Source organism: Nerophis lumbriciformis, linkage group LG36, assembly GCF_033978685.3.
Source record: "Nerophis lumbriciformis linkage group LG36, RoL_Nlum_v2.1, whole genome shotgun sequence".
Taxonomy (NCBI): Eukaryota; Metazoa; Chordata; class Actinopteri; order Syngnathiformes; family Syngnathidae; genus Nerophis; species Nerophis lumbriciformis.
Genome location: NC_084583.2, coordinates 7,687,501 through 7,711,528, shown reverse-complemented (window position 1 = coordinate 7,711,528; position 24,028 = coordinate 7,687,501). Strand labels below are relative to the sequence as shown.

Genomic DNA, 24,028 nt, shown 5'->3' with positions numbered 1-24,028 from the left:
TCTATATCGAACAGAGACAAACCTGCGATATATCGAGTATATTCGATATATCGCCCAGCCCTACGATATAGTCATTTTCTATATCGAACAGAGACAAACCCGCGATATATCGAGTATATTCGATATATCGCCCAGCCCTACAATAGTCATTTTCTATATGGAACAGAGACAAACCCGCGATATATCGAGGATATTCCATATATCGCCCAGCCCTATGATATAGTCTTTTTCTATATCGCACAGAGACAAACCCGCGATACATCGAGTATATTCGATATATCAAGTATATTCGATATATCGCCCAGCCCTACGATAGTCATTTTCTATATGGCACGGAGACAAACCCGCAATATATCGAGTATATTCGATATATCGAGTATATTCGATATATCGCCCAGCCCTACGATAGTCATTTTCTATATGGAACAGAGACAAACCCGCGATATATCGAGGATATTCGATATATCGAGTATATTCGATATATCGCCCAGCCCTACGATAGTCATTTTCTATATGGCACAGAGACAAACCCGCAATATATCGAGTATATTCGATATATCGAGTATATTCGATATATCGCCCAGCCCTACGATAGTCATTTTCTACATCGCACAGAGACAAACCCGCGATATATCGAGTATATTCGATATATCGAGTATATTCGATATATCGCCCAGCCCTACGATAGTAATTTTCTATATCGCACGGAGACAAACCCGCAATATATCGAGTATATTCGATATATATCGAGTATATTCGATATATCGCCCAGCCCTACGATAGTCATTTTCTATATGGAACAGAGACAAACCCGCGATATATCGAGGATATTCGATATATCGAGTATATTCGATATATCGCCCAGCCCTACGATAGTCATTTTCTATATCGCACGGAGACAAACCCGCAATATATCGAGTATATTCGATATATCGAGTATATTCGATATATCGCCCAGCCCTACGATAGTCATTTTCTATATGGAACAGAGACAAACCCGCGATATATCGAGGATATTCGATATATCGAGTATATTCGATATATCGCCCAGCCCTACGATAGTCATTTTCTATATGGCACAGAGACAAACCCGCAATATATCGAGTATATTCGATATATCGAGTATATTCGATATATCGCCCAGCCCTACGATAGTCATTTTCTACATCGCACAGAGACAAACCCGCGATATATCGAGTATATTCGATATATCGAGTATATTCGATATATCGCCCAGCCCTACGATAGTAATTTTCTATATCGCACGGAGACAAACCCGCAATATATCGAGTATATTCGATATATATCGAGTATATTCGATATATCGCCCAGCCCTACGATAGTCATTTTCTATATCGCACAGAGACAAACCCGCGATATATCGAGTATATTCAATATATCGCCCAGCCCTACGATATAGTCATTTTCTATATCGCACAGAGACAAACCCAGAATATATCGAGTATATTCGATATATCGCCCAGCCCTACGATATAGTCATTTTCTATATCGAACAGAGACAAACCTGCGATATATCGAGTATATTCGATATATCGCCCAGCCCTACGATATAGTCATTTTCTATATCAAACAGAGACAAACCCGCGATATATCGAGTATATTCGATATATCGCCCAGCCCTACAATAGTCATTTTCTATATGGAACAGAGACAAACCCGCGATATATCGAGGATATTCCATATATCGCCCAGCCCTATGATATAGTCGTTTCTATATCGCACAGAGACAAACCCGCAATATATCGAGTATATTCGATATATCGAGTATATTCGATATATCGCCCAGCCCTACGATAGTCATTTTCTATATCGCACGGAGACAAACCCGCAATATATCGAGTATATTCGATATATCGAGTATATTCGATATATCGCCCAGCCCTACGATAGTAATTTTCTATATGGAACAGAGACAAACCCGCGATATATCGAGGATATTCGATACATCAAGTATATTCGATATATCGCCCAGCCCTACGATAGTCATTTTCTATATGGCACAGAGACAAACCCGCAATATATCGAGTATTTTCGATATATCGCCCAGCCCTACGATAGTCATTTTCTATATCGAACAGAGACAAACCCGCGATATATCGAGTATATTCGATATATCGCCCAGCCCTACGATATAGTCATTTCCTATATCGCACAGAGACAAACCCGCAATATATCGAGTATATTCGATATATCGCCCAGCCCTACGATAGTCATTTTCTATATCGAACAGAGACAAACTTGCGATATATCGAGTATATTCGATATATCGCCCAGCCCTACGATATAGAAAATGACTGTATCGAACAGAGACAAACCCGCGATATATCGAGTATATTCGATATATCGCCCAGCCCTACGATATTGTCATTTTCTATATCGAACAGAGACAAACCCACGATATATCGAGTATAATCCATATATCGCCCAGCCCTACAACATAGTCATTATCTATATCGAACAGAGACAAACCCGCGATATATCGAGTGTATTCGATATATCGCCCAGCCCTACGAAAGTCATTTTCTACATCGAACAAAGACAAACCCCCGATATATCGAGTATATTCCATATATCGCCCAGCCCTACGATATAGTCATTTTCTATATCGCACAGAGACAAACCAGCGATATATCGAGTATATTGGATATATCGCCCAGCCCTACGATATAGTCATTTTCTATATCGGACAGAGACAAACACGCGATATATCGAGTATATTGGATATATCGCCCAGACCTACGATAGTCATTTTCTATATCGAACAGAGACAAAACCGCGATATATCGAGTATATTCGATATATCGCCCAGCCCTACGATATAGTCATTTTCTATATCGAACAGAGACAAACCTGCGATATATCGAGTATATTCGATACATCGCCTAGCCCTACGATATAGTCATTTTCCATATCGCACATAGACAAACCCGCTATATATCGAGTATATTGGATATATCGCCCAGCCTTACGATATAGTCATTTTCTACATCGCAGAGACAAACCCGTGATACATCGAGTATATTCGATATATCGCCCAGCCCTACGATATAGTCATTTTCTATATCGAACAGAGACAAACCTGCGATATATCGAGTATATTCAATACATCGGCCAGCCCTACGATATAGTCATTTTCTATATCGCACAGAGACAAACCCCCGATATATCGAGTATATTGGATATATCGCCCAGCCTTACGATATAGTCATTTTCTACATCGCACAGAGACAAACCCGCGATATATCGAGTATATTCGATATATCGGCCAGCCCTACGATATAGTCATTTTCTATATGGAACAGAGACAAACCCGCGATATATCGAGTATATTCGATATATCGCCCAGGCCTACGATATATTGTCATTTTCTATATTGCACAGAGACAAACCCGCGATATATCGAGTATATTCCATATATCGCCAAGCCCTACGATATAGTCATTCTCTATATCGCACAGAGACAAACCCGCAATATATCGAGTATATTCGATATATCGCCCAGCCCTACGATATAGTAATTTTCTATATCGCACAGAGACAAACCCGCAATATATCGAGTATATTCGATATATCGAGTATATTCGATATATCGCCCAGCCCTACGATAGTCATTTTCTATATCGAACAGAGACAAACCCGCAATATATCGAGCATATTCGATATATCGCCCAGCCCTACGATAGTCATTTTCTATATCGAACAGAGACAAACCCGCGATATATCGAGTATATTCCATATATCGCCCAGCCCTACGATATAGTCATTTTCTATATCGCACAGAGACAAACCCGCGATATAGCGAGTATATTCCATATATCGCCCAGCCCTACGATAGTCATTTTCTATATCGAACAGAGACAAACCCTCGATATTATTTATTTATTTATATATCGAGTATATTCGATATATCGCCCAGCCCTACGATATAGTAATTTTCTATATCGAACGGAGACAAACCCGCGATATATCAAGTATTTTCGATATATCGCCCAGCCCTACGATAAAGAAAATGACTGTATCGAACAGAGACAAACCCGCGATATATCGAGTATATTCGATATATCGCCCAGCCCTACGATATAGTCATTTTCTATATTGCACAGAGACAAACCCGCAATATATCGAGTATATTCGATATATCGCCCAGCCCTACGATATAGTAATTTTCTATATCGCACAGAGACAAACCCGCAATATATCGAGTATATTCCATATATCGCCCAGCCCTACGATATAGTAATTTTCTACATCGCACAGAGACAAACCTGCGATATATCGAGTATATTCGATATATCGCCCAGCCCTACGATATAGTCATTTTCTATATCGCACAGAGACAAACCCGCAATATATCGAGTATATTCGATATATCGCCCAGCCCTACGATAGTCATTTTCTACATCGAACAGAGACAAACCCGCGATATATCGAGTATATTCGATATATCGCCCAGCCCTACGATAGTCATTTTCTATATCGAACAGAGACAAACCCGCGATATATCCGATATATCGCCCTGCCCTACGATATAGAAAATGACTATCGAACAGAGACAAACCCGCAATATATCACGTATATTCGATATATCGCCCAGCCCTACGATATAGAAAATGACTGTATCGAACAGAGACAAACCCGCAATATATCGCGTATATTCGATATATCGCCCAGCCCTACGATATAGAAAATGACTGTATCGAACAGAGACAAACCCGCGATATATCGAGTTAATTCGATATATTGCCCAGCCCTACGATAGTCATTTTCTACATCGAACAGAGACAAACCTGCGATATATCGAGTATATTCGATATATCGCCCAGCCCTACGATATAGTCATTTTCTATATTGCACAGAGACAAACCCGCAATATATCGAGTATATTCGATATATCGTCCAGCCCTACGATAGTCATTTTCTGTATCGCACAGAGACAAACCCGCGATATATCGAGTATATTCCATATATCGCCCAGCCCTACAGAGTAGGACTATAATTGTTATTGCACAAATTCCCACCTCTCGCCCTATATTATACATGGCATCAAACAATAGGTTTGTGTTTTACTTTGTGAAAGTTCTGAGTTCGAAGTCCTGAACAAGAGGCAGCGGGAGATAAATGTCAGATTTATTGTTATGGATCTGATGTTGTGGGACCTTTGTGTAAAAGACAACTTAGTTTGCACGTTTTTTGGGGCTCTCCAGTCAACTGTCAAGCCGCCGGTGCCAGAAACATCTCGGACGGAAGTAAACAAGTCAATAAAACTGAGCAGGTTGCGGAGGAAAAAAGGTGCAGGTGTCTCCATAACACGCAGGTGGACATAAACGCTAGGAGAGGAGGATGGAGGCGCTCCTCCCCACTTTTTTTTTTTTTTTTTACGAGCAATTCGTTACAACCTCTAGGCGATATCAGAAGCGTTAAAAAGCCATTTCTGCTCAAAAATAATTGAAAACAACTGCTCTTCAAGGACAGAACTCATTTTGGAGAGATTAATTAGCTGGCAATTAAAACTGTGTGCTTAATGGCACATGTGAGGGCCCACCGCTGTGTCTTGTTTAGGCCGTTAGACTCCTTGCTAATCTTCTTCAAGGTGACGACCAATCAAAGTCAATCTGTTGTTGTATTTACAAGTCGAAGGGAAGGAGTCGGTCTGGGCTTTAAAAAAGCAGCAGCTGTTGCAGTAGAAACTGCAATGACAAAGGCTACGGTCACACTGGAGGTCAATTATGATTTGTTTTGCCCATATGTGTGTCTGATTTAGTTATGTTAATATTTGTCAAATACAACCCAATCCTCTTTTTTATGTGATAATTAGTATACACATCATACGGTGATAATGATAACAAAATGGTTATCATTATCACCGTATTGTTGGATTCAAAAAGTACTTATTGCACAAAACCCAAAAGCAGTGAAATTGGCACATTGTGTACCGTATTTTCCGCACTATAAGGCGCACCGGATTATTAGCCGCACCTTCTATGAATTACATATTTCATAATTTTGTCCACCAATAAGCCGCCCCGGACTATAAGCCGCGCCTACGCTGCGCTAAAGTGAATGTCAAAAAAACGCTGCGCTAAAGTGAATGTCAAAAAAACAGTCAGATAGTTCAGTCAAACTTTAATAATATATTGAAAACCAGCGTTCTAACAACTCTGTCCCAAAATGTACGCAAATGTGCAATCACAAACATAGTAAAATTCAAAATGGTGTAGAGCAATAAATAGCAACATAATGTTGCTCGAACGTTAATGTCACAACACACAAAATAAACATAGCGCTCACCTTCTGAAGTTATTCTTCATTCGTAAATCCTTCGAATTCTTCGTCTTCGGTGTCCGAATTGAAAAGTTGCGCAAGCGTGGGATCCAAAAATGGCCGGCTCCGCCTCGTCGAAGTCATCGGATTCAGTGTCGCTGTTGTTGTGCAGCAGTTCTGTGAATCCTGCCTTCCGGAAAGCTCGGACCACAGTTGTGACCGAAACTATCTGCCCAGGCATTTACGATCCACTGGCAGATGTTGGCGTATGTCGACCGGCGCTATCTGCCCGTCTTAGTGAAGGTGTGTTCGCCTTCGGAGCTGTGTGAAAAAAGCCACCCGGCCTCTTCGCGTAAACTTCCCTTAACCACTCGCTCATCTTTTCTTCATCCATCCATCCCTTCGAGTTAGCTTTTATGATGACGCCGGCTGGAAAGGTCTCTTTTGGCAAGGTCTTCCTTTTGAATATCACCAAGGGTGGAAGTTAGCATGGCAAGCTAGAACCACAGTGAAGGATGACTTCTCATTCCCTGTGGTGCGAATATTCACCGTACGTGCTCCCGTTCCACAGTGCGGTTACAGGAATATCAGTTGCTGTGAAATACGGTAGTAATCCGTGTGCGGATGGAGAGATTGCGTCTTTTTATGAACCGGATCCTTGTCCTTTGTAGGAGCCATTTTGTGGTCTTTACAGATGTAAACAGGAAATGAAACGTACGGTGATATCCGCGCGTTTTTTCTTCTTCTTCCGGGGGCGGGTGGTTGCTTAAAGCGCTTCCTGTTCTATGGGGGCGGGTGCTTTCCTTGGCGGTTGCTTGCGTAGAAGAAGAAGCGCTTCCTGTTCTACCGGGAAAAAAGATGGCGGCTGTTTACCGAAGTTGCGAGATCGAAACTTTATGAAAATTAATCGTAATAAAGCGCACCGGGTTATAAGGCGCACTGTTAGCTTTTGAGAAAATTTGTGGTTTTTAGGTGCGCCTTATAGTGCGGAAAATACGGTAAATGGTAAATAAAAAGAGAATACAATGATTTGCAAATCCTTTTCAACTTATATTCAATGGAATAGACTGCAAAGACAAGATACTTAACGATGGAACTAGTAAACTTTGTTATTTTTTGCAAATAGAATAGAATAGCAAGTACTGTACTGATCCCTGGGGGAAATTCAGCACCACAGTTTGCTCACAATAGACAATAAACACTTAGGTATTTTTCCATGTGAATAATATAAATACAGTCTATTATACAGCATTATTCATATATATATATATACATAATATTAGCTAATTTGGAATGTGATGCCTGCAACATGTTTCAAAAAAGCTGGCACAAGTGGCAAAAAAAAGAGTGATAAAGTTGAGGAATGCTCATCAAAGACTTATTTGGAACATCCCACAGGCGAACAGGCTAATTGGGAACAGGTGGGTGCCATGATTGGGTATAAAAGCAGCTTCCATGAAATGCTCAGTCATTCACAAACAAGGACGGGGCAAGGGTCACCACTTTGTCAACAAATGCAAGCAAATTGTTTAAGAACAACATTTCTCAACCAGCTATTGCAAGGAATTTAGGGATTTCACCATCTACGCTCCGTAAAATCATCAACAGGTTCAGAGAACCTGGAGAAATCACTGCACGTAAGCGGCAAGGCCAAAAACCAACATTGAATGCCCGTGACATTCGATCCCTCAGGCGGTACTGCATCAAAAAGCAACATCAGTGTGTAAAGGATATCACTACATGGGCTCAGGAACACTTCAGAAAACCACTGTCAGTAACTACAGTTTGTCGCTACGTCTGTAAGTGCAAGTTAAAACTCTACTATGTGAAGCCAAAGCCATTTATCAACAACACCCAGAAACGCCGCCGGCTTCGCTGGGCCCGAGCTCATCTAAGATGGACTGATGCAAAGTGGAAAAGTGTTCTGTGGTCTGACGAGTTCACATTTGTTTTTGGAAACTGTGGATGTCGTGTCCTCCGGACCAAAGAGGATAAGAACCATCCGGACTGTTATAGGCGCAAAGTTGAAAAGCCAGCATGTGTGATGGTATGGGAGTGTATCAGTGCCCAAGACATGGGTAACTTACACATCTGTGAAGGTACCATTAATGCTAAAAGGTATATACATGTTTTGGAGCAACATATGTTGTCATCCAAGCAACGTTATCCTGCTCATTTCAGTAAGACAATGCCAAGCCCCATTCTGCATGTGTTACAACGGTGTGGCTTCGTAGTAAAAGAGTGCGGGTACTAGACTGGCCTGCCTGTAGTCCAGACCTGTCTCCCATTGAAAATGTGTGGCGCAATATAAAGCCTAAAATACCGGAGACCCCGGACTGTTGAACAACTTAAGCTGTACATCAAGCAAGAATGGGAAAGAATTCCACTTCAAAAATGTGTCTCCTCGGTTCCCAAACCTTTACTGAGTGTTGTTAAAAGGAAAGGCCATGTAACACAGAGGTAAAAATGCCCCTGTGACAACTTTTTTGCAATGTGTTGCTGCCATTAAATTCTAAGTTCATGATTATTTGCAAAAAAAAATTGTTTCTCAGTTTGAACATTAAAATATCTTGTCTTTGCAGTCTATTCAATTGAATATAAGTTGAAAAGGATTTGCAAATCATTGTATTCGCTTTTTATTTACCATTTACACAACGTGACAACTTCACTGGTTTTGGGTTTTGTACTTTACTTCCGGTTTATGTGACGTCACGGTAGTTCACTTCATGTTGGATTTTCTTCAGTGCCATACTTTTTTCGAGTGTAGATCGACCACGCTGCCCTAAAACAGGTTCAATGTGCACAATTTAATAGCTTTGTTGCGCAGACAGCAATGTGTTTATACAAGTTTAGGTTGCTTTATCCATCCATTCATTTTTCTACCGCTTGTCCCTTTTGGAGTCGCGGTGGGGGCTGGAACCCATTCCAGCTGCACTTGGGCAAGAGGTAGGGCACACCCTGGGACAAGTCGCCGACACAGATAGACAAGGTTTACACTCACATTCACACTGTTGTTTCTTAATAGGGAAAGATGTTTCTTGCGTTCTTGTTGGCATTTAAGCTAGCGAGCAAGCTAGCGCTAGTCAGTCAGATTTTTGATTATCCATCCATCCATCCATTTTCCTCCGCTTATCCGAGGTCGGTTCACGGGGGCAGCAGCCTAAGCAGAGAAGCCCAGACTTCCCTCTCCCCAGCCACTTCGTCCAGCTCCTCCCGGGGATCCCGAGGCGTTCCCAGGCCAGACGGGAGACATAGTCTTCCCAACGTGTCCTGGGTCTTCCCATTGGCCTCCTGCCGGTCGGACGTGCCCTAAACACCTCCCTAGGGAGGCGTTCGGGTGGCATCCTGAGCAGATGCCCGAACCACCTCATCTGGCTCCTCTCCATGTGGAGGAGTAGCGGCTTTACTTTGTGCTCCTCCCGGATGACAGAGCTTCTCACCCTATCTCTAAGGGAGAGCCCCGCCACCCGTCGGAGGAAACTCATTTCGGCCGCTTGTACCCGTGATCTTATCCTTTCGGTCATAACCCAAAGCTCATGACCAAAGGTGAGGATGGGAACGTAGATCGACCGGTAAATTGAGAGCTTTGCCTTCCGGCTCAGCTCCTTCTTCACCACAATAGATCGATACAGCGTCCACATTACTGAAGACGCCGCACCGATCCGCCTGTCGATCTCACCATCCACTCCTCCCTCACTCGTGAGCAAGACTCCGAGGTACTTGAACTCCTCCACTTGGGGCAAGATCTCCTCCCCAACTTGGAGATGGCACTCCACCCTTTCCGGGCGAGAACCATGGACTCGGACTTGGACTTTTTGATTAATTTAATTTAACACTAATACTAATGGTACGCTCAATTTGTACTGGAAAGTCGGAATTTCTGGGGCCCCAGTCGAACATTTAAAATGGTACACCCCCCCAGAGATAGGATTACCTAGTCGGAGAGTCTTCAGCAGCCCCGATTTGGCTTCAAAGATGGCTGCTCTGAATGTAAATAATAATAATTGTTTACATTACAAACATAACAAATAAATCAATTTCTGTAATATCCGTTATTTTCGCGCTAAATGACTGATATACGGTGTATTGTAGGACATTTGTATGTGGTTATGTCAATGTAGTGTAAACACATTATTTTCCATGTGGTATATGCATACTTCATCCACCAAGTTTGCAGGTTGCAGAAATAGCGCATACATGTCCAGTAGATGTTTATACTCAGATATTTTGTCCTGGGCATGACGTTTACGTGCATCCGGCAGTGGAGGCTCCTCTATGGGGTCTTGGGGCACTAGGAGGTTAGCCCCTTTACTACTGTTACCCCGGGTGGCCCTTGGCAAAGGCCTAGTACCCAACTGCCCCCTAGCCAGGGATACGGTGAAGACCTCAATGGCGGAGCAGGCGGAAGACGGTAGATGTAAGAACCACCGCAACGGCTGCGATGGCGGAAGAAGGCACCCCCACATCCATGTGGGCTCAGTATAGGGAAATAACAACCCAAGACCTCAATGGGTGGAACAGGCGGAGGATGATTGCTAACCCTATGGAGAGTCACAACGGCCGGGATGGCGGATGAAGGCTGCAGCAGAAAAGAGTCCCCAGTCGTCTTGGACTCCATGCCACCGGACCCTGACCCGGATCTGTCAAGGATCGTGTGGTGACTGTCTGTGCACCAAGGGAGACCTTGGAAAAGAGATCTTTGATCTCAATGGGATTTTACCTGGTTAAATAAAGGCTAAATAAAATAAAACCTTAAACAAATCATCTGGAAAAGGGTGAAGTGCCATCTCCGGGTTGGGGAGGAGACCCTGCCCCAAGTGGAGGAGTTCAAGTACCTAGGAGTCTTGTTCACGAGTGGGGGAAGAGTGGATCGTGAGATCGACAGGCGGATCGGTGCGGCATCTTCAGTAATGCGGATGCTGTATCGATCCGTTGTGGTGAAGAAGGAGCTGAGCCGGAAGACAAAGCTCTCAATTAACCGGTCGATCTACGTTCCCATCCTCACCTATGGTCATGAGCTTTGGGTTATGACCGAAAGGACAAGATCACGGCTACAAGCGGCCGAAATGAGTTTCCTCCGCCGGGTGGCGGGGCTCTCCCTTAGAGATAGGGTGAGAAGCTCTGTCATCCGGGGGGAGCTCAAAGTAAAGCCGCTGGTCCTCCACATCGAGAGGAGTCAGATGAGGTGGTTCGGGCATCTAGTCAGGATGCCACCCGAACGCCTCCCTAGGGAGGTGTTTAGGGCACGTCCAACCGGTAGGAGGCCACGGGGAAGACCCAGGACACGTTGGGAAGACTATGTCTCCCGGCTGGCCTGGGAAGGCCTCGAGATCTCCCGGGAGGGGCTGGATGAAGTGGCTGGGGAGAGGAAAGTCTGGGCTTCCCTGCTTAGGCTGCTGCCCCCGCGACCCGACCTCGGATAAGCGGAAGAAGATGGATGGATGGATGGACAAATCATCTGGTCAAGATCTTCAGCTCTCACTGGATCGGTTCGCAGCAGAGTGTGAAGCGACTGGGATGGGAATCAGCACCTCCAAGTCTGAGTCCATGGTTCTCGCCCGGAAAAGGGTGGAGTGCCATCTCTGGATTGGGGAGGAGATCTTGCCCCAAGTGGAAGAGTTCAAGTACCTCGGAGTCTTGTTCACGAGTGAGAGAAGAGTGGATCGTGAGGTCGACAGGCGGATCGGTGCGGCTTCTTCAGTAATGCGGACGCTGTATCGATCCGTTGTGGTGAAGAAGGAGCTGAGCCGGAAGGCAAAGCTCTCAATTTATCGGTCGATCTACGTTCCCATCCTCACCTATGGTCATGAGCTTTGGGTTATGACCAAAAGGACAAGATCACGGGTACAAGCGGCCCAAATGAGCTTCTTCCGCCGGATGACGGGGCTCTCCCTTAGAGATAGGGTGAGAAACTCTGCCATCCGGGAGGGGCTCAAACTAAAGCCTCTGCTCTTCCACATGGAGAGGAGCCAGATGAGGTGGTTCGGGCATCTGCTCAGGATGTCACCCGAACGCCTCCCTAGGGAGGTGTTTCGGGCACGTCCGACCGGTAAGATGCCACAGGGAAGACCCAGGACACGTTGGGAAGACTATCTCTCCCGGCTGGCCTGGGAACGCCTTGGGAACCCCTGGGAGGAGCTGGACGTAGTGGCTGGGGGGAGGGAAGTCTGGGCTTCCCTGCTTAGGCTGCTGCCCCTGCGACCCCACCTTGGATAAGCAGAAGAAGATGGATGGATGGATGGTTGGTTGGACGTTAAACAAAGTCACGCACAGGCATCCTCCATAAAAGGGATACCCCCCCTGCCAGGAGGATCGTCATACTCGCTTCGAGTGACCGCCGATGATACTCAGATAAGGCAAGCGCATGAATAGCTTTTGTGGATCTGGCTATCTTGTTCTTCGACCTGGTAACTGGAACGCTCATACAGTAGCGGTGCGTCCCATTTGTACTGGGAAGTACGAGTTCCTAATCAGAATTTCAACTGGAATGCCCCTCTAGGTCGGATTTCCGACTCGGAAAGTCGGACCGTTCTCGACCGTGTTGGTTTCAAAGATTGCTGCTCTGGACGTAAACAATGATTTCCACTTCTATAATATCCATTATTTGCACTTTTCATTAGTTTCCGTTGCAGTAAATCAATCATACACGATGATTTGTTGTATGTTTACACGTGGCAACGTCTCTTTAGTGTCAACTGCATTTATTTCATGTGGTATATACGTTCTACATCCCTGACAACAGCCTCTCTGTTTCCTCTTCGTTTGTGTTTGAAGGTCGCAGAAAGAGTGCAAATGTTCACATAAGTTGTTTATATTCAGACAAGGCAAGCACAAAAAAAGCTTTGAAACATTATTAGCATTTGTGCACTTTATTTTTCATCGAAATATTTCATTATTTCTATGTTGAAAAACAAAAGCAGAAGTAGCAAGTTAATCTACTGTAAAAATATTGGTTACTGTACTTTTATTGGACATTTCTTGAATGCTGAAAATGAGAGCAGAAAAGGTTTCCTGTTATTAATTCGTTGTTGTGTTGGATGCGCTTTATTCAAATGAGATGTAAATGCATTGAACATTATTAGTTGTTTGTATCAATGACTTATTTATACCTAACTCCCCTACAAGAAATAACAGGAATATATTGACTGGATATTTTCTAATATCCAGTATTTATTTCACAGTCACACCAATTGAATTTTTGGCTGAAAAGTTACTGATTTGTATTCAACTCACTGAATTGTTTCGGATCGCCTTATAACCCGGTGCCCCTAATGTACGGAATCATTCTGGTTTTGTTTACTGACCTCAAACCAATTTTATTTGGTACATGGTGTAATGATAAGTGTGACCAATAGATGGCAGTCACACATAAGAGATATGTGTAAACTGCACTATGATCGCAATATGACTCAAGTAAACAATACCAACATTGTATATGTTCCATTGAAAATATAGAACATTACACACGGCGCTCGAAAATCTATCAAAATATTTTAGTATGACTTTGGTAAGCTATGAAGCCACACTGTGCTTCAACATAGGAGTATTATTACGGTGTGTGTATAAGGTAAGACATTATCTGCCGTTTTGTTTCGCAATGTTACGCAAAAGCAATTTTTCTTACCTTCTGGTACCTGCTGGTCTGTATTTGGGATCTGCATAAATCCTGAAAAATAGCGCGAGTCCGCCTTTTAGTCCGTGCCGACACCGTAGTCGATAAGCTTCTTCTTTTTCTCGATCTTCTTGTTATGTGACATTCATCCTCCACTGTTGCCATTTCTAATATAAAGTAGTGTAAAGTTCTTACCGTATTTTTCGGAGTATAAGTCGCACCGGAGTATAAGTCGCACCTGCCAAGAATGCATAATAAAGAAGAAAAAAAAACATATATAAGTCGCACTGGAGTATAAGTCGCATTTTTGGGGGAAATGTATTTGATAAAACCCAACACCAAGAATAGACATTTGAAAGGCAATTTAAAATAAATAAATAATGAACAACAGGCTGAATAAGTATGTGTATGAATAATATGAGGCATAAATAACCAACTGAGAACGTGCCTGGTATGTTAACGTAACATATTATGGTAAGAGTCATTCAAATAACTAAAACATATAGAACATGCTATACGTTTACCAAACAATCTGTCACTCCTAATCGCTAAATCCCATGAAATCTTATACGTCTAGTCTCTTACGTGAATGAGCTAAATAATATTATTTGATATTTTATGGTAATGTGTTAATAATTTCACACACAAGTTGCTCCTGAGTATAAGTCACACCCCCGGCCAAACTATGAAAAAAAAACTGCGACTTATAGTCCGAAAAATACGGTACTTATATCTGTCAGTAAACTCGCCATGAAAGCACTAAAACATACCGGTGTAGTGACTTTACATTATTCACCCAAGGAACTTGAATTAGAGAGTTCTGGTCGGACGGTTTTTCACGGGACACATTTCCAAAAATAATAAATAATAATAATGGATGCATTTTTTATTGAAATACGTCTTAAAATGCTACAGTGCAAGCCAATATTTCAAACAATAAAAGCTTAGCCATTGAAACAGATAAAATACAAAGACGTAAACATTATCAGTCAATCATAATAAACATACAAAATAGTGGCTTTACGAACACCGTGTCTATTTAAATGTTTTAGTTACTTGGTCAAAAGATTTCACTGTTTTCTCAGTATTTCTTGAGCACATTCAACAATTCAACGGCCTTGTTGTTGTTTCCAGATGAGGAGATTCTGCTCCGTTATTGATTGAAGTCTGAATGTCATTAAAACAGTTAGCGCCATCTTTTGACACTTCTTCCACTCCCGTCCTTGCACGCTACACCGCTACAACAAAGATGACGGGGAGAAGACGCTGTCGAAGGTGAGCCACGTAAATAAGGCCGCCCACAAAACGGCGCACCCTGAAGCGACTTGAAGATTATGTGTAAAACATCATCTATGCAACATTTTGACCAAAGAACCACCATCACATGTTATGTAGACCACAAGGAAGTCTTTTACATTTACAAAAAAAATTATAATAACATGACTCCTTTAATGCGCCTTATAATCCGGTGCGCCTTATATATGAAAAAAGATAAGAGAATAGACCATTCGCCGGCAGTGCTCCTTATAATCAGGTGCGCCCTCTGGTCCGGAAAATACGGTAATATCGTTCCTGAATCGTATCGGCAACCACAAATTATGAATCGGATTGATGTTAAAAGGAATCATTAGACCCATAGTAACACATTTAAAAGTTAAAATCAATGGCTGAAAAAAGCCTACTTGTTGATTCAATGGACTGAAAAGGCAAGATAACTGACGTGAGCTGGTCTCCTTAGGGGGCTGCAAAACACCAAAACCAACATCCTGCTGACTGAAAGCTTCTCCGCCTCAAAAAGGAAAGTTGCATTCAGAGAAGGTGTCTGCTGTGCACGGCATGTGCGAAAACAAACGAGCAAACTGCTTGATATCTTTATTTTGTTCTTTCCCATTTCTGCGGCCATATACGCTGTCGTTTTAAAGATAAAACATGAACGCGACGAGGGGAGCTGCGCTGCTGGTTAATAAATAAAACCCCTTCCAACCAAGCTCCATATTAATATTCCGACTGTGCATGCTTAATCCACATTGTATAAAAAGCTTTCAGGACTCATTAATAGTGGCTGATTTTGAGATGAAAAACATAAATTAATATTTTTCCTCACCCTCAGACAAGAACGAAAAGTAGTCTGAAGGATTCATTTCTCCTTTACGTCGATGATTGATTTAGCTACTTTTGTATGAAAGGTAGGGCTGGGCGATATATGGAATATACTCGATATATCGTGGGTTTGTCTCTGTGCGATATAGAAAATGACTATTTGGTGATATTGGAGTATACGTTCGCACGCAGTTGCTTTTAGCTGCGGGCATTACACTACAGGCTCTTCTCACTCTTTCTTGTCTCTCCTTCTCACAGAGACATAAAACAAGCGCACCGTCTTACATACGTCACATACTGTCGCGCGTGCAACGTCATACGCCCTCGCCGAGCAGAGAGGTAGCGGCATGGTAACGTTAGCTGTGGTGCGAGTGGTAATACGAGAGAAAGAAGGTGCGAATTTGGTAACAAATGAAGGAAAAATTAATTCCCAAGAAAAACAGCACGGGGTCCATCTACAAAAAGTAGCACCACTGCTAATGTGTGTCACCCGCTAGAGAATGAAGAGTGCTTGAAACTCCGCATGTCAACATCTCCGTTCGGTGCCACACCAACAAAATGCCCAAGCAACCATTTCCACATCAACACCGTATGAAACAAATAGTCAACAACAGAAGGAGATAACGTCTGCAGGAACCTACCACATAGTGAAGGACATACACTATTTGATTTCCTATTATGCAGCTCATTGACGTGCAGTTTTGAGTTGTTTTTAGAAAATAACAATAGCACCTAATTAAACCACTTAACCTCTTGCAGAAAAATAAAACTATCAAAATTCGAAAGCCCTAAAAGTTGTACCATTTGCAATTCCCTGGAAAAATAAGCTAAGTTACAAGCAAATCAAATAAACAAATGTTCTTGTATCTCTTTCCAATTTTACCAATCCATTTAAGTCAATAGACTTTGAAATAGATTGTAATATATTTATTCAGATACTTGTCGAAGTCAAAGCTGGTCATTTGACTACATTTCCCTGAACAACCAATTGCTATATTTTCAAATACAATTTTAATGGTACAGTGACAATTTTTATCTCGATGTTCTGAACTCCTGTTTCTATACCAGTGTTGTACTCCTCAGAACCCTTGCTTCCATGCAACGAATAAACTACACCTCTTACAAGTTTGAAGGATCGTGAGTCTTAAAACTCACATTTCGATTGCGATTCTTGGGGTCAGAATTGATCTTTGATTCAACACAATTCCAGATACAAACCGATTATCATAATATTTGTAAAAAAATTATAATAAAACCTTTTAATAACAGGTTACAGATAACAAAAGCTCCTCTTGGCTACTGACGTATAATGTACCGTATTTTTCGGAGTATAAGTCGCACCTGCCAAAAATGCATAATAAAGAAGGAAAAAAACATATATAAGTCGCACTGGAGCCCAGCCAAACTATGAAAAAAACTGCGACTTATAGTCCGAAAAATACGGTACACTGTACATGCAACAACATCTTATTTTTTCAGCACCCGTAACGAGTAACAATATCACTGGAAGACGAGGAATAGCTAAACATGCGACACATTGAGCAAGCAAGACCTGAAGGCGGTAAGAAGCCATGTGTGGAGGGGGGCGTGGCCTGCGGGCCTGCCACGGAACGGGGTGTTGCCAGGACCGGCCTCGAAGACAGCGACAGGTGCGTAGATGGCCCAGGTGGGCCTTGTTATCTAATCACCTGTCGCCTTTATTAGCAGCAGCCGTGATGAGACAAGTAGTTGGAGTTGGAGGTGCTGCTGGGCAGACGCAGAAAAGACTTGCTCGCACCGTGAGAACAAAATAAAACAGTGTTATACCCTGAATTCCTGGCAGTGTGTGGTGGTCTGAAGAACCCACTAAAGGACAACCTCTACACCATGCTAATCACTAAGCTAGCTTGAATAGGAAAACAACAGCAGAATAAGTGGGGGGTTTCTGTACACATAACCAGAAGTCTAGCTAGACTCGCATTACATCAGAGAGTAACCAGGAAATTTGTAAACACATCAAAGAGTCGAGATAGAATAAAACAATCGCTTTACAGAGCAACTACGGGAAAATCGGAAATTACTCGATACGTTATTGCAAATGTCTGCAGCCAAAAGATGAGCTTTTGTTACCTAAAGGGATGTAGCAATATGAAAATTAGCACGGTTATCATTATTATCTTGGTATCGTTAAAAGTGCTCAGAAAGAGTTAATACACAAATCTATTATTATTATCATTCATTATTTCACGCAGGCGTTGTGGTGTCCTACTCTGTTCACCCGTCCTTGAACGCACTGTAAAAACACTTCAGTCTCATAATTCCTCGGAGTATAGAACAATTACTCTGTTGTGAGAGAGCACAGCTGGTCACTTCAATTTAGCTTAATTGCTCAGACAGTACTATGTTTACCGTATTTTCCGGACCATAGGGCGCACCGGATTATAAGACACAATGCCCATGAATGGTCTATTTTCGATCTTTTTTCATATATAAGGTGCACCAGTTTATAGGGTGCATTAAAGCGGTCATATTTTTTTTTTTTTTCTAAATGTAAAAGACTTCCTTGTGGTCTACATAACATGTAATGATGGTTCTTGGCTCAAAATGTTGCAAAGATTATGTTTTACACATCATCTTCAAGTGGCTTTCTGACAGTCGCTTCAGGATGCGCCGTTTTATTTACGTGGCGTCTTTTCTCCGTGGAGGAAGTGTCAAAAGATGGAGCGAACTGTTTTAATGACATTCAGACTTTACTTCAATCAATAACGGAGCAGCATCTCCTCATCAGTGGCTCACTAGTGCAACAACAAGGCCGGAAATGTGTCCCTGGAAAAAACGTCCGACTCTAATAACTAAAGTTCCTTGGGTGAATAATGTAAACTCACTACACCAGTATGTTTTAGTGCTTTCATGGCGTGTTTACTGACAGATATAAGTAAGAACTTTACACTACTTTATATTAGAAATGACAACAGTGGAGGATGAATGTCCCATAACAAGAAGATAGAGAAAAAGAAGGAGCTTATCGACTATGTTGTCGGCACGGACTACAAAGGCGGACGCGCGCAGATTTTCAGGACTTATGCAGATCCCAAATACAGATCAGCAGGTACCAGAAGGTGAAAAAAGTTGCTTTTTAAATAATATTGCGAAACAAAACGCCAGATAATATGCTACACTACCGGAAATGTGTCCCGTGAAAAACCATCCGACCGGAACGCTCTAATAACTAAAGTTCCTTGGGTGAATAATGTAAACTCACTACACCGGTATGTTTTAGCGCTTTCATGGCGAGTTTACTGACAGATATAAGTAAGAACTTTACAGTACTTTATATTAGAAATGGGAACAGCAGAGGATGAATGTCCCATAACAGGAACATAGAGAAAAAGAAGAAGCTTATCGACTTTAACTTTAAAGGCGGATGCGCGTAATTTTTCCGGACTTATGCAGATCCCAAATACACATTGGAAGGTACAAGAAGGTAAGAAAAGTTGCTTTTGCATTATATTGCAAAACAAAACGCCAGATAATAGTTCTTACCTTCTACACACACCATAATAATACTCCTATGTTGAAGCACGGTACAATCCATCAAGCGGTGCGGCTTCATAGCTTACCAAAGTCCTACTAAAACATTTTGATACATTTTTGAGCGCCGTGTGTAATGTTCTATATTTTCAATGGAACATACAAAATGTCGGTGTTGTTTACTTGAGTCATATTGCAGTCTACACGTATCTCTTGTGTGTGACTGCCATCATATTGCAGTCTCCACATATCTCTTATGTTTGACTGCCATATACTGGTCACACTTATCATTTCACAATGTACCAAATAAAACAGCTTCGAGGGCGGTAAGCAAAACCAGAATCATTCCGTATTATTAGGCGCAATGTCGAGTTTTGAGAGAGAAAAAAAGGATTTTAAGTTCGCCTTATAGCCCAGAAAATACGGTACTTGATTTTAATTTGGGGTATGTTGTTAGCATTTAGGCTAGCGTGCTGGCATCAGTCAGTCAGTGAGTTTATCAAAGTGCAGTTATCAGTCACATATGATTCTAAAATTCCATATTGAAACCGGAACCCGGTAGAACAGGGGTTAGTGCATGTGCCTCACAATACGAAGGTCCTGAGTAGTCCTGAGTTCAATCACAGGCTCGGGATCTTTCTGTGTGGAGTTTGCATGTTCTCCCCGTGACTGCGTGGGTTCCCTCCGGGTACTCCGGCTTCCTCTCACCTCCAAAGACATGCACCTGGGGATAGGTTGATTGGCAACACTAAATTGGCCCTAGTGTGTGAATGTTGTCTATCTGTGTTGGCCCTGTGATGAGATGGCGACTTGTCCAGGGTGTATGCCGCCTTCCGCCCGAATGCAGCTGAGAAAGGCTCTAGCACCCCCCGCGACCCCAAAAGGGACAATCGGTAGAAAATGGATGGATGGATGGAAACCGGAACCCTCTGAAGTTTTACCGTAGTTATTATTGCCGTTAATCATTACCTCCCTAGTTACCTGTAGCCGTTTAAAAATGATTACACGACAAAGACTATATTGTGATATGAAAAAGCCTAATCTGACTTCCCAGTCTAGATTTGGTTTCGGAGCATTAACGTAAGAGAAAAAGACTCGATTCACAACACAATAAGAGTTTACATATGAGGCTTGTCCTTGCCACGGAGAGAATGGAGGAAGAGGAAGGAGCAGAAAGGAAAGCCCTGGAGACAAACTGCTGTCCTTGAATACCGGCAGCAAAATAACAACTAACAAAATGTTAAAAGCAATTTCATGTCTCGGCCCATCTTTGCAGAAATGCTTGAAAGTCATTAGAGACGATAAATGACTGAGGGCCTTGAATACTAAATGCTTGGGGGAGGGCTTTCGCTGGCCACAGGGGATTGTGGGAAGTCACTTTTGTTTAGAGGGCAGCCTTGTATTATTAATTAAAGGCCACAGACTTGAACACACTGACCGGGGAGAGGAGTGTGGCAAGTAGCTGCCAGGACTCCAGAGAAGCTCTTGAAGATTACGGTGCTGTTGGAAAGATGATGATGTGCTGTTGCACTGCGTTAACATTCATCACGTAGAACTGTGCTGCTGCTATGGATTGTGGGATGGCAGGTGCTGTAGGGCACTCACACAGAACCAAGAACTCTCAGAGTTATGAGTGATCCCCAAGATTGAGAAGACCTGCTTTAACCCTACTCTCCAATGGCATGTCTGATGTCTTTCAACCTCATCACTCTTTTATTATATTCACTTTTTATGAGAATTTTAGATTTTTTTTAAATTACTAAGTATCCAAGCTATAATGGTTAAAATCATGACTGCACTTCATCAACACAGACATCAATTTGGATTCACATCACACTTTGCAAATGTTCCTACAGCGTCAGTAGTATTTGTGCAAGAAAAAAAAAAAACATCTTCATTTTAAAAGGAGAAGAACTTTCTAATAGTCCCAGAGGGACGACTGCACTCTCATACTTTCTAATATTTTGGTTACCTTATCTAAGCAACCAGAGAAGTACAGAGTACTAAAACTACTTCTCAGTGTGATACAGAGCGTGTATTATTATAGTAAACAAACTGTTTTCTTACACCTTTAAGTCTCATTTGCTAATAAACTTTGCATGCAGTTGCAATTCCAAGAGGTTAGATGGCAGTAGTGTATCAACTACGGTGCGTTGCCTTGTCGGGAAGTAGTCTTTGCCATGACACCGAATGTGTCAGTCTAGTCCAGGGGTGCCCATTACATCGATTGCGAGCTACTGGTCCATCGCCGAGGGTGTGTCAGTGGATTGCTCCCCAGGTATTAAAAAAATACACCTAAAAATGTGCGATCATCAATCTATATGGATACGAATACATCTATAATATTACTTTATATATATATATATATATATATATATATATATATATATATATATATATATATATTAATATTATATCTATACGAATATATGTATATATATATATACGTACATACATATATATATATATATATATATATATACGTATATATACACACATTCATTTATTTGTGGTGGCCCGCCACGAAAGAATTACCTCCGCCACAAATGGATTTTTCGGCTTTTGACTCGCTCGACCGCTCATAAAAGCAATGGGACTCTGTCTGTGAATGTACCTTGTAGTTACAACTCCGGTGCAGTAGGTGGCGGTAGCCTACTATGCATTGTAACTCCGCCAATAGCACTTAATTCACCTGGTGGGCCAGAAGAAGAAGAAGAAGAAGAAGACGGCAGAGTAAAAGAACGGACCGACCGGATCAAAATACGAGGGTAATATAGGTTGTAGGTAGACAAGTTATAGCTGCATCGCTCGCGGCTCGTCATATATTTAACGTTAATCCGCGATTTCACCGAGCGTTTCACTCACGGTGAGCAGCCTGATGCTGCTTCATTAACACCGCCGCTGTTGTCACGTCACGTTTTACCATACCGACGAGCTAACGTGTCCAGGTTATAACCCTGTTGTCAATAAACACACGTGGAGACGGTGCTTCAGATACTGCATTAATAATGAAGCTAAATTGTCCACTGTCCACTGCAGCATGTGAATGCAATGAAAAGAATAAAATCTGAGCCAACCAGCTGTTAAAATGTTGTCCGGGTTAATGTTTTGGCCATTAAAGGCCCTTCATTTCAAGATTTCAACTGTGATCGGGCTTTAAACAGGTGGCTGACCTGTTCAGATGGGTGTAACTCAGGGGTGCTCACACTTTTTCTGCAGGCGAGCTACTTTTCAATTGATCAAGTCGTGGGGATCTACCTCATTCATTTATATATAATTCATATTTACTTATTTATGAAATATATGTTTTTGTTAACAAGTTAAAGGTGTTTAATGATAATGCAAGCATGTTTAACACATATAGTTAATATTGTTAATAAATTAAAAGTGTTTAATGATAATACAAGTATGTCTAATACATATAGTTAATATTGTTAACAAGTTAAAGGTGTTTAAAGATAATACAAGCATGTTTAACACATATTGTTAATAAATTAAAGGTGTTTAATGATAATACAAGTATGTTTAATACATATAGTTAATATTGTTAACAAGTTAAAGGTGTTTAATGACAATACAAGCATGTTTAACACATATAGTTAATATTGTTAACAAGTTAAAGGTGTTTAAAGATAATACAAGCATGTTTAACACATATAGATTCCTTTCTTTCATGAAGACAAGAATATAAGTTGGTGTATTACCTGATTCTGATGACTTGCATTGCTTGGAATCAGACAGTGGTGATGTTAACGTCCGCATTTTCGAATGGAGGAGAAAAAAAGTCCTCCTTTCTGTCCAATACCACATGAAAGTGGTTGGTTTTTGGCATCTTATTTGTCCAGCTTCCGTACTCCTTTGTATACACTTTACAAGAAATACATTGTCGGCTAACTCCGTAGCTTGCTAGCTTGTGCACGCCAGCTTTCTGAGACTCTTATTTTGTTAGCGCAACTGTGCAGTCGGTCTTTGGAGTTTTGACGACAGGTATGGCGCCAGAGTCTGTTGAAATAAAGTGTTTCCCGCCTTCCTGTTGGTAATTTTATTGAGCTAAATATGTACATAAAGTGTTGTACTTATATTCCAACTCCGCGTTCTTCTTGGTCATCGCCGCTGCCGCCGTCACCCCCCGACCACACCACCACAAATAGATGCCTGTCCTGTGGGAAACATATATATAACATATATATATATATATATATATATATACATATATATATATATATATACATATATATACATATATACATATATACATATATATATATATATATATATATATATATATATATATATATATATATATATATATATATATATACATACATACATATATGTATATATATATATTTATATATATATATATATATATATATATTATGTATATACACACACACACACACACACATATATGTACATACATATATATATATATATATATATATATATATATACATATATATATACATATACCGTATTTTCCGCACAATAAGGCGCACCGGATTATTAGCCGCACCTTCAATG

At 41.5% G+C, this 24,028-nt stretch overlaps 1 protein-coding gene across 2 annotated transcripts in view; it reads right to left on the bottom strand.

Annotated features, from left to right (window-relative positions):
* mrpl11 (mitochondrial ribosomal protein L11) overlaps positions 1–24,028 on the bottom strand; it is a 240,650-nt gene that overhangs the window by 180,664 nt on the left and 35,958 nt on the right. Inside the window, exon 1 of one of the 2 annotated variants that reach the window (XM_061930245.2) lies at positions 13,907–13,940. The exons of the other annotated variant lie outside the window; for it this stretch is intronic. The gene's annotated coding sequence lies outside the window, so the exon portion shown is untranslated. Of the gene's footprint in view, positions 1–13,906; positions 13,941–24,028 lie in introns of those variants that run through there. 2 annotated transcript variants of the gene reach the window in all.